At 39.2% G+C, this 15803-nt stretch overlaps 1 protein-coding gene across 10 annotated transcripts in view; it reads left to right on the forward strand.

Annotated features, from left to right (window-relative positions):
- The window catches only part of FHIT (fragile histidine triad diadenosine triphosphatase), a 1484422-nt gene that overhangs the window by 109991 nt on the left and 1358628 nt on the right, over positions 1–15803 (forward strand). For 4 of the 10 annotated variants that reach the window (XM_043886316.1, XM_043886317.1, XM_043886315.1 and 1 more), the window contains exon 3: positions 15671–15754. The exons of 5 other annotated variants lie outside the window; for them this stretch is intronic. The gene's annotated coding sequence lies outside the window, so the exon portion shown is untranslated. The remainder of the gene's footprint in view (positions 1–15670; positions 15755–15803) is intronic. One more of the 10 variants, XM_043886320.1, reaches the window with a different exon arrangement.

The following is a 15803-nucleotide window of genomic DNA, read 5'->3' on the forward strand; positions in this document are numbered from 1 at the left end:
TACTCCCCATCCATTGATTTTTACATTGGCTGAGTGTTTTTAACCAAACACAGACCTGACCGTGTGTCTTCTTCTTCCAGCTTAAAACCCTTGGTAGCTCACTAGTACTTTCAGAGTAAAATCCCATCCCTCTGGCATGGCAGCCAGTCTTTCCAATTTTTGTCTCTGACCTGTGTTTCTAGCCTCATTTCCTGTCACTCCACAGTACATTGCCTGTAATATGACCACTGGGAACTTTGCCATTTTCTGAGAGTACCAGTTCCTCATAGCCATTCATGCCTGTGTTCACTCACTTTTCAGCTTTGAGTTCTACTTTTCTTTTGTACCTAGTCACCCCCTGCTGGTCCTGTGGTGTGCACTTAGTGGCTCGGTTGTGTCTGACACTTTGAACCATTTGTACTGTAGCCCTACAGGCTCTTCGTCCATGGGATTTGTCAGGCAAGAATACTGGAGTGGGTTGCCATTTCCTCCTCCAGGGGATCTTCCCGACCAAGGGATGGAACCTGTGTCTCCTGCCTGACAGGTGGATTCTTTACCACTGAGCTGTCAGATGTAGACCTGACATAAATGTCACACCCCCCGTGAGGCTTTTCCTGGCCCCCAATCTTCATCCCCTTATTTGTATTTACACATTTCTCTCCTTAGAGTTCCCATCCTTCTGCCTTGTATTAGCTTAGTTATCTAGAACATTTATTCCTCTGGGGCCAAAATTGTGCTGTGCTCATCTCTCCCTTTCCAGAGCTTGAAATATAGCAGGTGTTTAGTAAATACTAGTAATTGAATTGTCCGTGTGTGAATAGTGTAAGGGAAGCAAAGACACTGGGGATGGCAGGAGAGCTGGAAAAAAAAAAAAAGCCTGCCTTTTTGTAATGAAATGAACTGGTGATCCAAAGCAGGGCTTGACCAAGACACATGTCAGTGGTCCAGGCAGACTAATCATTTGGTATCCTTTAAGCAATCAAGTGATGTAACGGATTTGAGCAGTACTGCTTGTGGAGGATGGTGACAGATTGTAGCACCTGGCCTCCACACCTAGCTCAGCACAATGAAAGCTCTCTAAGTGTCGACTCCTTCTTACATAAAGGAATTTTATTGACTTCTGTTCCCAAGTTTGCACCCCTACTCCCCACCTCATTGTCTCATAGAAAGTTTTGTGTGTGTGTGTGTGTGTGTGTTTTCCTTTGTATCTAATTCCCTTCTTAAAGAAATTTCTGTGTTTTTTTCCACTGTGTTACTTTTCTGGGGAGTACTTTAGTACCTGTTCTAGGTTGTACCCTGTGCAGTCCTCCTGTTCATGCTGCTCTGATACCAAGCAAGGAAGACTGAGTTGTGCAAAGCTCTTTATCAATATCACACCAATAACCTATAAAGAATCCTTTCTTTATAGCATTATCCTCAATGGAGAAAAACTGAAAGCATTTCCCCTAAAGTCAGGAACAAGACAAGGGTACCCACTCCCACCATTACTATTCAGCATAGTTTTGGAACTCTTGGCCACAGCCATCAGAGCAGAAAAAGAAATAAAAGAAATCCAGATTGGGAAAGAAGAAGTAAAACTCTCACTGTTTGCAGATGACATGATCCTCTACATAGAAAACCCTAAAGACTCCACCAGAAAATTACTATAGCTGATCAATGAATATAGTAAAGTTGCAGGATATAAAATTAACACACAGAAATCCCTTGCATTCCTATACACTAACAATGAGAAAACAGAAAGAGAAATTAAGGAAACAATTCCATTCACCATTGCAATGAAAAGAATAAAATACTTAGGAATATATCTACCTAAAGAAACAAAAGACCTATATATAGAAAACTGTAAAACACTGGTGAAAGAAATCAAAGAAGATACAAATAGATGGAGAAATATACCGTGTTCATGGATCAGAAGAATGAATATAGTGAAAATGAGTATACTACCCAAAGGAATCTATAGATTCAGTGTAATCCCTATCAAGCTACCAATGGTATTTTTCACAGAACCAGAACAAATAAGTTCACAATTTGTATGGAAATACAAAAAACCTCGAATAGTCAAAGCAATCTTGAGAAAGAAGAATTGAGGAATCAACCTGCCTGACTTCAGTCTCTACTACAAAGCCACAGTCATCAAGACAGTATGGTACTGGCACAAAGACAAAAATATAGATCAATGGAACAAAATAGAAAGCACAGAGATAAATCCATGCACCTATGGACACCTTATCTTTGACAAGGGAGGCAAGAATATACAACGGAGAAAAGACAATCTCTTTAACAAGTGGTGCTGGGAAAACTGGTCAACCACTTGTAAAAGAATGAAACTAGAACACTTTCTAACACCATACTCAAAAATAAACTCAAAATGGATTAAAGATCTAAATGTAAGATCAGAAACTATAAAACTCCTAAAGGAAAACATAGGCAAAACACTCTCCAACATAAATCACAGCAGGATCCTCTATGACCCACCTCCCAGAATATTGGAAATTAAAAAAAAAAAAAATTGGAAATTAAAAAAAAAAATAAACAAATGGAACCTAATTAAAACTAAAAGCTTCTGCACAACAAAGGAAACTATAAGCAAGGTGAAAAGACAGCCTTCAGAATGGGAGAAAATAATAGCAAACAAAGCAATGGACAAAGAATTAATCTCAAAAATATACTAGAAACTCCTGCAGCTCAATTCCAGAAAAATTAAAGACCCAATCAAAAAGTGGGCCAAAGAACTAAACAGACATTTTTCCAAAGAAGATATACAGATGGCTAACAAACACATGAAAAGATGCTCAACATCACTCATTATCAGAGAAATGCAAATCAAAACCTCAATGAGGTACCATTACACGCCAGTCAGAATGGCTGCTATCCAAAAGTCTACAAACAATACATGCTGGAGAGGGTGTGGAGAAAAGTGAACCCTCTTACACTGTTGGTGGGAATGCAAACTAGTACAGCCGCTATGGAGAACAGTGTGGCGATTCCAGCAATCCCACTGCTGGGCATACCCACTGAGGAAACCAGAATTGAAAGAGACATGTGTACCCCAATGTTCATTGCAGCACTGTTTATAATAGCCAGGACATGGAAGCAACCTAGATGTCCATCAGCAGATGAATGGATAAGAAAGCTGTGGTACATATACACAATGGAATATTACTCAGCCATTAAAAAGAATACATTTGAATCAGTTCTAATGAGGTGGATGAAACTGGAGCCCATTATACAGAGTGAAGTAAGCTAGAAAGAAAAACACCAATACAGTATCAGTGCAATTCAGTTCAGTTGCTCAGTCATGTCCGACTCTTTGCGACCCCATGAATCGCAGCACACCAGGCCTCCCTGTCCATCACCAACTCCCAGAGTTTACTCAGACTCATGTCCATCAAGTCAGTGATGCCATCCAGCCATCGCATCCTCTGTTGTCCCCTTCTCCTCCTGCCCCCAATCCCTCCCAGCATCAGGGTTTTTTCCATTGAGTCACCTCTTCACATGAGGTGGCCAAAGTATTGCAGTTTCAGCTTCAGCATCAGTTCTTCCAATGAACACCCAGGACTGATCTCCTTTAGGATGGACTGGTTGGATCTCCTTGCAGTCCAAGCTACTCTCAAGAGTCTTCTCCAACACCACAGTTCAAAAGCACCAATTCTTCGGCACTCAGCTTTCTTCACAGTCCAACTCTCACATCCATACATGACCACTGGAAAAACCATAGACTTGACTAGGTGGACCTTTGTTGGCAAAGTAATGTCTCTGCTTTTTAATATGCTATCTAGGTTGGTCATAACTTTCCTTCCAAGGAGTAAGCATCTCTTAATTTCATGGCTGCAATCACCATCTGCAGTGATTTTGGAGCCAAAAAAAGTAAAGTCTGACACTGTTTCTACTGTTTACCCATCTATTTCCCTTGAAGTGATGGGACCAGATGCCATGATCTTAGATTTCTGAATGTTAAGCTTTAAGCCAACTTTTTCACTCTCCTCTTTCACTTTCATCAAGAGGCTTTTTAGTTCCTCTCATTTTCTGCCATAAGGGTGGTGTCATCTGCATATCTGAGGTTATTGATATTTCTCCCGGCAATCTTGATTCCAGCTTGTGCTTTCTCCAGGCTAGCGTTTCTCATGATGTACTCTGCATATAAGTTAAATAAGCAGGGTGACCATATAAGCCTTGACGTACTCCTTTTCCTATTTGGAACCAGTCTGTTGTTCCATGTCCAGTTCTAACTGTTGCTTCCTGACCTGCCTATAGGTTTCTCAAGAGGCAGGTCAGGTGGTCTGGTATTCCATCTCTTGAAGAATCTTCCACAGTTCATTGTGATCCACACAGTCGAAGGCCTTGGCATAGTCAATAAAGCAGAAAGAGATGTTTTCCTGGAACTTTCTTGCTTTTTTGATGATCCATCGGATGTTGGCAATTTGATCTGTGGTTCCTCTGCCTTTTCTAAAACCAGCTTGAACATCTGGAAGTTGATGGTTCATGTATTGCTGAAGCTTGGCTTGGAGAATTTGAGCATTACGTTACTAGTGTGTGAGATGAGTGCAGTTGTGCGGTAGTTTGAGCATTCTTTGGCATTGCCTTTGTTTGGGATTGGAATGAAAACTGCCCTTTTCCGGTCCTGTGGCCACTGCTGAGTTTTCCAAATTTGCTGGCATATTGAGTACAGCACTTTCACAGCATCATCTTTCAGGATTTGAAATAGCTCAACTGGAATTTCATCACCTCCACTAGCTTTGTTCGTAGTGATGCTTTCTAAGGCCCACTTGACTTCATATTCCATGATGTCTGGCTCTAGGTGAGTGATCACACCATCATGATTATCTGGGTTGTGAAGATCTTTTTTGTACAGTTGTTCTGTGTATTCTTGCCACCTTTTCTTAATATCTTCTGCTTCAGTTAGGTCCATACCATTTCTATCCTTTATCAAACCCATCTTTGCTTGAAATGTTCCCTTGGTATCTCTAAATCCCTGAAGAGATCTCTAGTCTTTCCCGTTCTGTTGTTTTCCTCTATTTCTTTGCATTGATCGCTGAGGAAGGCTTTTTTTATCTCTCCTGGCTATTCTTTGGAACTCTGCATTCAAATGAGAATATCTTTCCTTTTCTCCTTTGCTTTTTGCTTCTCTTCTTTTCACAGCTGTTTGTGAGCCCTCCTCAGACAGCCATTTTGCTTTTTTGCATTTCTTTTCCATGGGGATGGTCTTAGTCCCTGTCTCCTGTACAATGTCACAAACCTCCATCCATAGTTCATCAGGTACTCTGTCTATCAGATCTGGTCCCTTAAATCTATTTCTCACTTCTACTCTATAATCATAAAGGATTTGATTTAGGTCATACCTGAATGGTCTAGTGGTTTTCCCTACTTTCTTTGTTTGTTTCCAAGGCAAGCCATTCAATATCAACAGTAATCCAAGCCTATGCCCCAACCAGTAATGCTGAAGAAGCTGAATTTGAATGGTTCTATGAAGACCTACAAGACTTTTTAGAGCTAATACCCAAAAAGGATGTCCTTTTCATTATAGGGGACTGGAATGCAAAAATAGCAAGTCAAGAAACACCTGGAGTAACAGGCAAATTTGGCCATGGAGTATGGAAAGAAGAAGGGAAAAGGCTAATAGAGTTTTGCCAAGTGAACGCACTGGTCATAGCAAACACCCTTTTCCAACAACACAAGAGAAGACTCTACACATGGACATCACCAGATGGTCAACACTGAAATCAGATTGATTATATTCTTTACAGCCAAAGATGGAGAAGCTCTATACAGTCAGCAAAAACAAGACTGGGAGCTGACTGTGGCTCAGATCGTGAACTCCTTATTGCCAAATTCAGACTGAAATTGAAGAAAGTAGGGAAAACCACTAGACCAATACAGTATACTAACACATATATATGGAATTTAGAAAGATGGTAACGAAAACCCTGTATGCAAGACAGCAAAAGAGACACAGATGTATTGAACAGTCTTTTGGACTCTGTGGGAGAGGTCGAGGGCAGGATGATATGGGAGAATGGTGTTGAAACATGTAAATTATCATATTTGAAACTTATCGCCAGTCCAGGTTCAATGCATGATACGGGGTGCTCGGGGCTGGTGCACTGGGATGACCCAGAGGGATGGGATGGGGAGGGAGGTGGGAGGGAGGGCCCAAGATGGGCAACACATGTACACCCATGGAGGATTCAAGTCAATGTATGGCAAAAACCAATACAATATTGTAAAGTTAAAAAAAAAATACCAATAGGGAGAAGGAAAAGGGGAGGGGCAAGTTAGGGGTATTGGCTTAAGAGGTACAAACTACTGTGTATAAAATAGATAAACAACAAGGATATATTGCATAGCACAGGGAAATATAGCCATTATTTTGTAATAATTTTAAATGAAGTATAGGAGTATAATATTTCCATAAAAATGTTGTATACCTGAATCTAATATAATACTGTAAATCAACTGTACTTCAATTAAAAAGTACTCAATTAAAAATCAACTGTACTTCAATTAAAAAAACATAAACATTAAAAAGTAAATAAAAATAAATTGGGGACATTATGAAAAAAAAAAAAGAAATCTGTGTATTTATTTCAAAGCTGTCAGGATGTTGCTGTGGGGCTCCTGGCAGAGGGGACTTCTGTTTCATTCCGTGTTTCACCAGACGACAGGAAAAAGGCCAAGACTGGACTGCTCCTCTCCAAGCTCGTGGAGATGCCTGGTGCCTGGGCAGCCTCAGAGGTCCAGCACCCAGCCACACTATCCTGAGCGAGGCTGGGAGTGTTCAGTGACGTCACTGTTAGGAAGTCTTTTAGTACTGACAGTTTGCTTATGACCTTCACTTGAAGGGAAATGTGGAAATGACGACCCAAGATGGATGTGACCAGCATACCTTTCTGCCCATGTGACTTTGTCCCTGAGATTGTGCAACTTACCAATGCCGATGTCCACTAAAAGTGAAGCAATTAGTAGCTGCTGAAGGACAGAAGTCCTGAGTACTCACTCTGCACCAGACACTGTGTAGATGCTGGGGGAAGGCAGGGGATATGATGTGTCCTTGTCCTTGAGGAGGTCTTGTTTTTATTTATTGAGTTATTTAAGTCCTTCCCACTTCTAAGGGTCAGTGGAAGTGGCAATGAGAGACTGGTCATTTGGAAAATCCAGATTTATGTCCTGAGTCTTCCAGTCTTTCATTGAAACTGAGGGTAAGTACCTGAACCTTGTTTTGTGTGTTTTATGAAATACTTCATACAGTCTTTTTATAAAATAACTTCAAACATATGATTCATTTGGGCCTTATAGAAGGCTAGCATCATTACTTTTGTTTTAATGATGAGAATTATGATAGCTTAAATGTCTCATTCTAGATCCCTCAGCTCATCAGACTAAGTTTCTATGACCTTTGGCCTCCCGATTCTTTTATTTGACTATTACTGCCTATATTGAGGCAGTAATAAAAATTTGTATTTTTATACAGCCACAGCTTTTATGTATTTCACACTCACTTTTATCCTATGCACTCCTGTCTAGCTTTCGTGTACTAAGTGGTAAGTGTGTGTGCAGTACTCTTGTGCTGGTGTGCCTCTTTTTAGCGTAGATTTTCTTTATTTTGCCCCCCCCCCCCCCCGCTTTTTTTAAGGGGCAAGAGGAGCTTAACATTTATCCTTTTCCAATCATCTGTTTTTATATTTTCTCCAATTCCTGTGAGCAATGGTAATGGAAAGTGACTAATGATCAAGTGATTTTCTTTCATGTTTGCCTTGCTTGGAGGTATACAGTGAATTCAGAATTGCTGAATCTGTAGGGGAATAGTAGGAAAGCGGGTCTGACAATATTATACTAAAGCTCTTAGATCTTAGTTTAGGAAGTCTAGCATAGAGCAGCAGGACTCAAAAGGAACATGACACTTGGAGTTATAAGAAGTGGCAGAAACAGGATCTTTTTTTGCAAAGGAAGAATCTTTCCCTGGACATACTTAGCTAGAAGAAATTTCTTCCTTGTCTGACTTCCTATAGCATTTCTTTGTTCCTTTCTTATGGCTTGCATTGTTTCTTATACTGTATTTTTATTTTTCTAGTTACCATCTTTTACTAAATTGTGTGTTTTCTTTTTTTTAGGACTGGAGTGTTGCTTAATGTGCTTTGGCAATCTTATGACACCTTTCGTAGAGCTGGAAAATAGTGATTAACAAATATACATGTTTCTGGCATTTCTAGAGACTTATACTTTCTCCTTCATGCAATACTGTTTCACTTGAATATTTTACAGTAAGAAGGTATTACCATGCAATCAGAAAGAATAAAAGTAAAGATATAAACTTTTTCTGAATGATTAAATGGATAAGTGAATGATTAAGAATTCAAAGCTGCTAAGAAAATTCGGAAGCAAGGTATCATTTACCGAACATTTAAAGCACTGGTTTTCCAAGAAGTATAACATTTTTCATACTTATTACCCTGATTACTTTTGCAGCATTTTGATGAGATGGAAAGGCACATAGTAGCTAAGATATCCAAGGTTCCATTCTTTCCCCTCCTGATTCTATGCAGGTTCTCTAAGTTTCAAAGATTTTGCTCTTGCCCTTTTTTTTTTTTTTGGTACATGTGTTCACAAATGATTTTAAGGCAGCAGAAAGATTATTAATCAAACTGACCCCTATATTGTGAAAAAGTGAATTTAGCATTTTTTGTGGGCTCCATCTTCAGAGTGGAGCCAGTTCTTTGGGGGAATCTGGCTCATTGATTCCCAAGCTCAAACGCACTCTGAATTTCTCATTCATTTGAAGTCTTTCGTCTCCATGCATTTAATCCTATCACCAAGCAGTTGCACACTCTTATTATTTCAGGTTGTGTGAAACCAGAACACAAACCAGGCTGGAAAAGACTATGCCTGTCTTTAGATGCTGCAAGTCACCTGATTTCCTCATTGTCGACAAACAAAATTATTTCATTATTGTCAGCCTCTTATTCAAGGATCACTTGGTTCGAATGTTTGTCTCTATGCCTGCATCTTAGATCGGGACTGCTGTGTTATATAGATGAAGACACAGAACACTTCTAGAAAATACAAAGGCAGCAGGTGCTATCCAAGATCAATACTTTGATTGTACGATGTCATCATCTTTTTAGATTCAAGGATGTTGTTTATTCACAGTTATTGAAGACAGTGAGGCTCTAAGAGAATTGCAGATCAGCTTGTGTGAGGTGACATATACAGTCCAGCAGGGCCTCACTTGACCTCCTTACATTTGCACCATTGAATTTATGTAGGTCACCGTTATTGGAGCTCGGCATTTTTCCTATGTGAGAATAGATTTCAGGTAGGAAGCTTGTACAGAGCCCATACTTACGTGTGCCAGTAAACCTTTTGAATGACTTTCAAGTTAAGCATTGGAGAGGCGGAAAAACAGGTAGTAGATAACCTTGAATCTCCCAGAATAAACATTGACAATTGAAAAAAAAAAATATATATATATATATATATAACTTTTTTTTCATAAGGTAAGTTTCCCTTTCTGAGAGCCTGCAGAGTTTATTATTGTTTTCAATCTTAAAATGTCAGTTAAAATCCCAGTAGTGCAGGGCTTGAAATCAACAAACTAAAGGAGTCGCCAATGATGACTGCTGCTGTTTTGGGATAATCAGTTCTTTGGCTCATAAAGAGAACACCCAGCTAGGACAGGCCCACTTACTGCACTGTGAATGGGACAGCCTCTTGAGGCACACATAGCTTACAGAATAATGGGAAGCATATTTCAGCTCTACAAAAGCCATCATCTATAAGTAATTGCAGGTTAGAGTAAGAAAAAATTAGGGAAGTATGCTTACCTTTATTGAGTCCCAACTCTCTGCTTTGAATTGTGTTAAATTATATAAGTTAACCCTCCTGGTGAATTTAAGAGATATTTACTTTTATCTTTCATTGTGATTGAGGAAATAGAGGATTAAAGATGTTGTGATGTGCCTAGCAAGTAACTGACAGAACCAGAGTTAGAACCATGACCGTTTCACTTTAAAATTGCAGATTTTTCATTTATTCTCTGGCCTCACACTGTCCTCTGTGAATCTTAAGTTTAACAAATAGGTCTTAGACAGTTTCTATTTTTCAGTGGGGTTTATTCCATTTTCTAATTATTGTCTTTTTTTGTCCATTATTTCTTTGCATTAAAATTTTTTGTTTACTGATTTTTCTTACCAGATTTTCTTAAAGATTAATGACGTGAGTCTTTGTGAATCCTTAATTTCTCATATAGCATCTTGTCCATAGGAAGTATTCACTAAATACTTGAATAAGTGAATTAAAAATACAGGGGACTTCCCCAGCAATTCAGTGGTTGGCACTCTAAGCTTCCACTGCAGGGGTATGGGTTCAATCCCTGGTCAGGGAACTAGGATCTCCTATGCTATGTAGTGTGGGCAACAAAAATAAATACAATAAAAAAAATATAGTATATGGTCATACAACTTGGATGTGTCATTTCTTATACATATTTTTAATATTTCTTATTACCAAAGCATTTTTTAAAACCAACCAACCATAGGCATTTAGAATATCTTCCATGTGTAGAGCTAAGTGGAAACTGTAAAGAGATTAAAAAAAATTTTTTTATTTTATTGACATATAGTTGATTTACAGTGTCATGTTAGTTTCAAGTGTATAGCACAGTGATTCAGTTATATATTTTTTCTAGTATATAATTTTTGAAAATATTTCTAATTGGTGGATAATTGCTTTACAATGTTGTATTGGTTTCTGCCATACAACAATGTGAATCAGTCATAAGTATACATATGTCCCCTCCCTTTTGAACCTCATTCCCACCCTCCACCCCATCGTACCCCTCTAGGTTGTTACAGAGCACCAGGTTAGGCTTCCTGTGTTACATAACAACTTCCTACTAGCTATCAGTTTTACATAAGGTAATGCCTAATTTTCAGTGCTACTTTCTCAATTCATCCCAGCCTCTTCTTCTCCCTCTGTGTTCAAAAGTCTTTCTTTGTGTCTGTGTCTGAAGAGGTGTTCTTGCTGCTGCTGCTGCTAAGTCGCTTCAGTCGTGTCTGACTCCATGCGACCCCATAGACGGCAGCCCACCAGGCCCCCCCGTCCCTGGGATTTTCCAGGCAAGAACATTGGAGTGGGTTGCCATTTCCTTCTCCAATGCATGAAAGTGAAAAGTGAAAGTGAAGTCACTCAGTCCTGTCCGACTCATAGCCACCCCATGGACTGCAGCCTACCAGGCTCCTCTGTCCGTGGGACTTTCCAGCCAAGAGTACTGGAGTGGGGTGCCATTGCCTTCTCTGCGGTGTTCTTGAGTAAACTTAATATTTCATTGTGGGAGACATAACTGTCCAGGGGCTCCATTTTCTACTCAGATTGTTAGGTTAAATAGTCCTTTGCCTATTGTGATTATTGCAAATATACCTTCCTTGTATTTTCTTTGCTATTTAAAAGCTTGAGATGCCTATCTCACTTATACAGATCTTTTATATAACATATTTCTTCTGGGAGTTTAACTGTGTCCTGACACACAATTAGGTGGGACACACAGTTAGTTTTGCATACACACAAAATATGCATGGCCTTGGCAGCGTCTAGTCTTCTGCCCAGCATGCAACTACTCCTTACCACTGTACTGCTGCTTTGGGGTCAAGCTCCCAGCACCTCTCACTTGGTTTATAGAGATAGACTCCTGTCTGGTCTTTCTGCTTCTTGCTTTCCTTTTTTCCGCTGAGTCGCAACCCAGAAGTCAGGTGATTCAGTTCCAACATAAGTCAGATAAAGTCTTCTCTTCTAGAGGAGAGACTATAGTCATAACAGTTGCCTGCAACTGTTGTCCCCCATCGCCTAGCCCTACCCTGGGAGTTCTCTTGCCTCATCTCCTCCTACTTTCCTCCTGATCACTCATCCAGGCTCTTTGCTGTTCTTCCAACCTTTCAAGGATGCTTTGCCTGTGTGCCTTCAGCCCTATGCCATATTCCCAGGTACTTGTAGTATAGAACTTGCTTCTTTACCTTCTTGAGATTTTTAAAAATATATTTTTATTGAAGTAGCTATGCAATATTATATACATTACAGATTTATAATAGTATGATTCTCAATTTTTTCTGGTTATTTTCCATTTATAATTATTATAAAATATTGATTATATTCCCTGTGCTGTACAATATGTCCCATGGTTTATTTTATACCTCATAGTTTGTACCTCTTATTCCCTACTCCTGTATTGCCCGTCCCCTCTCCCCAGTGGTAACTACTAGAATATTCTCTATATATGTGTCTGCTTCTTTTTTGTTATATTCACTAGTTTGTTGTATTTTTAGATTCCACATATAAATGATGTCATACAATATTTGCCTTTCTCTGTCTGATTTATCTCACTCAGCACAATGCTGTCCAAGTCCATTCATGTTGCTGCAAATGGCTAAATTTCATTCTTTTTTGTGGCTGAGTAGTATTCTGTTTTTCAAGTGTGCACACACACACACACACACATCACGTTACATATTCTTCATCCATTTATCTGTTGATGAACATGTAAGTGATCTTATGTGACTCCTTCAACACTTACTCTGACCACTTTGTTCAAGTTTCAGCCTCCCTCACTTCCTACCTCAGGACTGCCCCATCCCCCTTCTCAATTCTGTCTTCTTCTACATTACTCATCACCACCTAAAATGCAGTATTTTTTCATAGTTTATTTTGTTTTACTCCCTGTCTCCCCCAACTAGAAAAAAGACCCAGAAGGCATAAAGACAAGTTCTTTGTTTTAGTTACTGATTTCTGTCTTATTCACGGTTGGCCTTCGTATCTAGGATTGTGTCTAACCTAAGTAGATACTTGATAAATATTTGACTGAAGAATACATGAAAATGTAACTGTGAGACTCTTATGTGTCATAGATGCTGCATTCCGCTCTCTGACCATTACAAACTTTAATAATTTATTTGTTTATAAAGTACTTATTGAGCACTTACTGTATGCCAAGCCACAAAGTTATGCTGTGAAGATACAGTGGTTCTCTTGGAGCTTAATGTTTAGTTGGAGAGACTGATACTAAACATAAACAAGCGTTTAATTATGCGGTGCTACACTATGAAAGGGGAGCTCAGAGGACATTCTGCGGTTGGGAGCTTGGTAAGTTTCCTTAGGAACATCTGTCTAGCCCTGATTTGTGAGCTTAGCTGTGAGCAGACGATGGAGGTAGGGCAGCCAAGCTGCGATTTTCATGGGCCCACAGAGACTTCTATACATATTTCTTAAGTCACCGGTTTTCAAGCTTGAGTGGCATCAGAATCATCTGGTAGGCTTGTTAAAACACAGATATGGACCTCCTCTCTAGAATTTCTGGTTCAGTAGGTCTGGGTAGGGCCTGAACATTTGTTGTTCTGACAAGTTCTCCAGTGATGCTGCTGCTTATGTTCTAGGGGTCATCTTTTGAGAACAACTGGGTTATAGGATGAGTCTGGCATGTCTCTATCCAAAATGGGAAGGCTTATTCTGAGGCAAGGTCCAGGAAGATTTCTGATCCTGGAGAAGGGGCATCTGCAAGGAACTTTGCAGACAATTAGTAGTTGCTGAAAATCACAGGGTAGGCATGGAAGGAACTGGAGATAATGACTTATTATTTTTTTCTGGACACATTCACAGACTTGAAAGCTTGATCTAATCACTACTCTTGTTTTCCTCTTGAGAGGCAAAATACATTTGGCCTGAAATGTTAAAAATTTTTGCTCCTTTTGAGTCAAACATAATTGAGTTTGAATTTTAGCTCTGCCACTTACTCATTGTGGAACTGCAGCAAATGGATAGATGGGGGGTGAACAGGAAATGGTGGGGCAGTAGTCTGGCCTCTGAGCCTATCCTGCAGAAATAGCATCTTTTTAATAAGTTTTAAAGGTGGTGAGATTTTGGTTGCTAACACCATGTCTGGAAATTAGAAGTTGCAGCATGAAAGCAAATGACTGATACCTTCCACCAACATGGACTCCACCCCTGCCTTTTCCCACTGAGGATAAGACTTGGCTAAGCTCTAGACCTTGGTTGTTTACTTAAAATTGTGAGTGGTAACTCTCTCTAGTTACTTAATCTGTAAAATGAGATTAGTAATGCCTACCTTATAGTAGTGTGGATACTGGAGAAGATTATGCATGTTGAGGCTTATTGTGTTGCTTGCATGTGTGCTAAGTCGCTTCAGTTGTGTCTGACTCTTTGTGATGCTATGGACTGTAGCTGCCAGACTGTCCATGGCAGGAATACCGGAGTGGGTTGCCATTTCCTTTTCCAGGGGATCTTTCCGACCCGACCCAGGGATTGAACCCTCAGTTCTTATGACTCGTGCAATGAGAGCCAAGTTCTTTATCAGTGTTCTTTAACACTGCCCCCTGGGAAATGTTGCTTGATATTCCATAAATATTAAATATTGCTGCTATTGTCTTTAAAATGCCCTTCAAAGATAACACCTCCTCCTGTTCCTCCCCACTCTTCCCCACCCCACCACCTAAGTGCAAGCTCCTCTACCATTCTCACTCTTTATATGCAACTCTGGTCTAAAGCTAGTTAGCTTTGAACAGTTAAACCTGATTTTTTCTTTGTTCACCTCTTAAATAAAAGGTAAGTGTTTGCCAGAAGGAATTTTTATAAAACTTTGGAAAATAGTACCTGTTTGAAGTCACCATTAGAGTGAAGTGATTTGGTTTTTATTATTTTTGAGGCATTTGCTTCTGGTTTCCTCCTACATACTTGGAAATTTACAGGTAACCTATTAGGTTATTCAGGAACTTTTTATGGATGATGACTGTGTATTTATAAAAGAAGTTAAATTAAAAACAATTTTTTTCTTGATCCTTCCTTTTACTTCATTCTTGACTAAAATCCTAAGTCTTCAAGCATTTGTATGCTTAACATGAGGTAGTTTCAGCTTCCTTTTTTTATATTTCTTATCAAAAATATTTTGATTGAATAGGTTAAAATATCAACTTATTCATATACTCAATTAATTTTTTTCTTTTTGTTCGGTAAAAATATGCCAATTGAAATAATACTTCTTAAATGCATGTGATTTCTTATTCTAGTGTATAAACCAGTCTTCTATGAATCATGTTTTCTTTTTTTTCTCCCATTTTTGATGCTTCTAAGGGAAAAAACCTTTCTTTGGGACTACATTAACCTCACACTATATTTATATTAAACAATACTCTTTGGAGAAAAAGAGGTTTGGTATACTTTGTGAATTATGTACCCTCCTAGAGGCACTGCAGACTGTTAATGCTCAGTGGAACCCAGCAGTTGTAACTGATGAAACATCAGCATGTAGGCTATAAAATAAAAAAGAAGTAATTGGGGACATGTTGGGAGCTGGCAAATGGAAAACACTGGCAGATGTAGAGCTGAAAAGAGAAAAGAAAGTTCTAAAAAATCACATTTACTAGAAGAGGAAGTGCACAGATGGATGATAGAAGTTAACATTTTATTCAGATAGAAAATGGATTAGAAATTATCTTTCCATTTCCAGTACTTAAATAATACTTGAACTCTGATAATTTGCCATATAAAAGCTGCTTTGACATCAACCACATATACCTGAAAAGGATATTTGCCAGTGAGGTTTTCATCCCCTAAAGCACAGTTGAGGCATTGTTGAAATCCATTTGTACCTATTTGTCAGAGCTGACTGTATGCATCTCTTTTCACCTTCCTGCAGTGATATCAGACATGGTGAATGTGTTTACACCGCGGAAATTGGCAAACACTGCAGTGTGAGCATCTCCCTGTCCCTGAACAGTTGGTAAATATTTACCACAGTGTTATCATATATGTGCATTAACTGCCCTCTG

The sequence above is a fragment of the Cervus elaphus genome, chromosome 24 (assembly GCF_910594005.1).
Source record: "Cervus elaphus chromosome 24, mCerEla1.1, whole genome shotgun sequence".
NCBI lineage: Eukaryota > Metazoa > Chordata > Mammalia > Artiodactyla > Cervidae > Cervus > Cervus elaphus.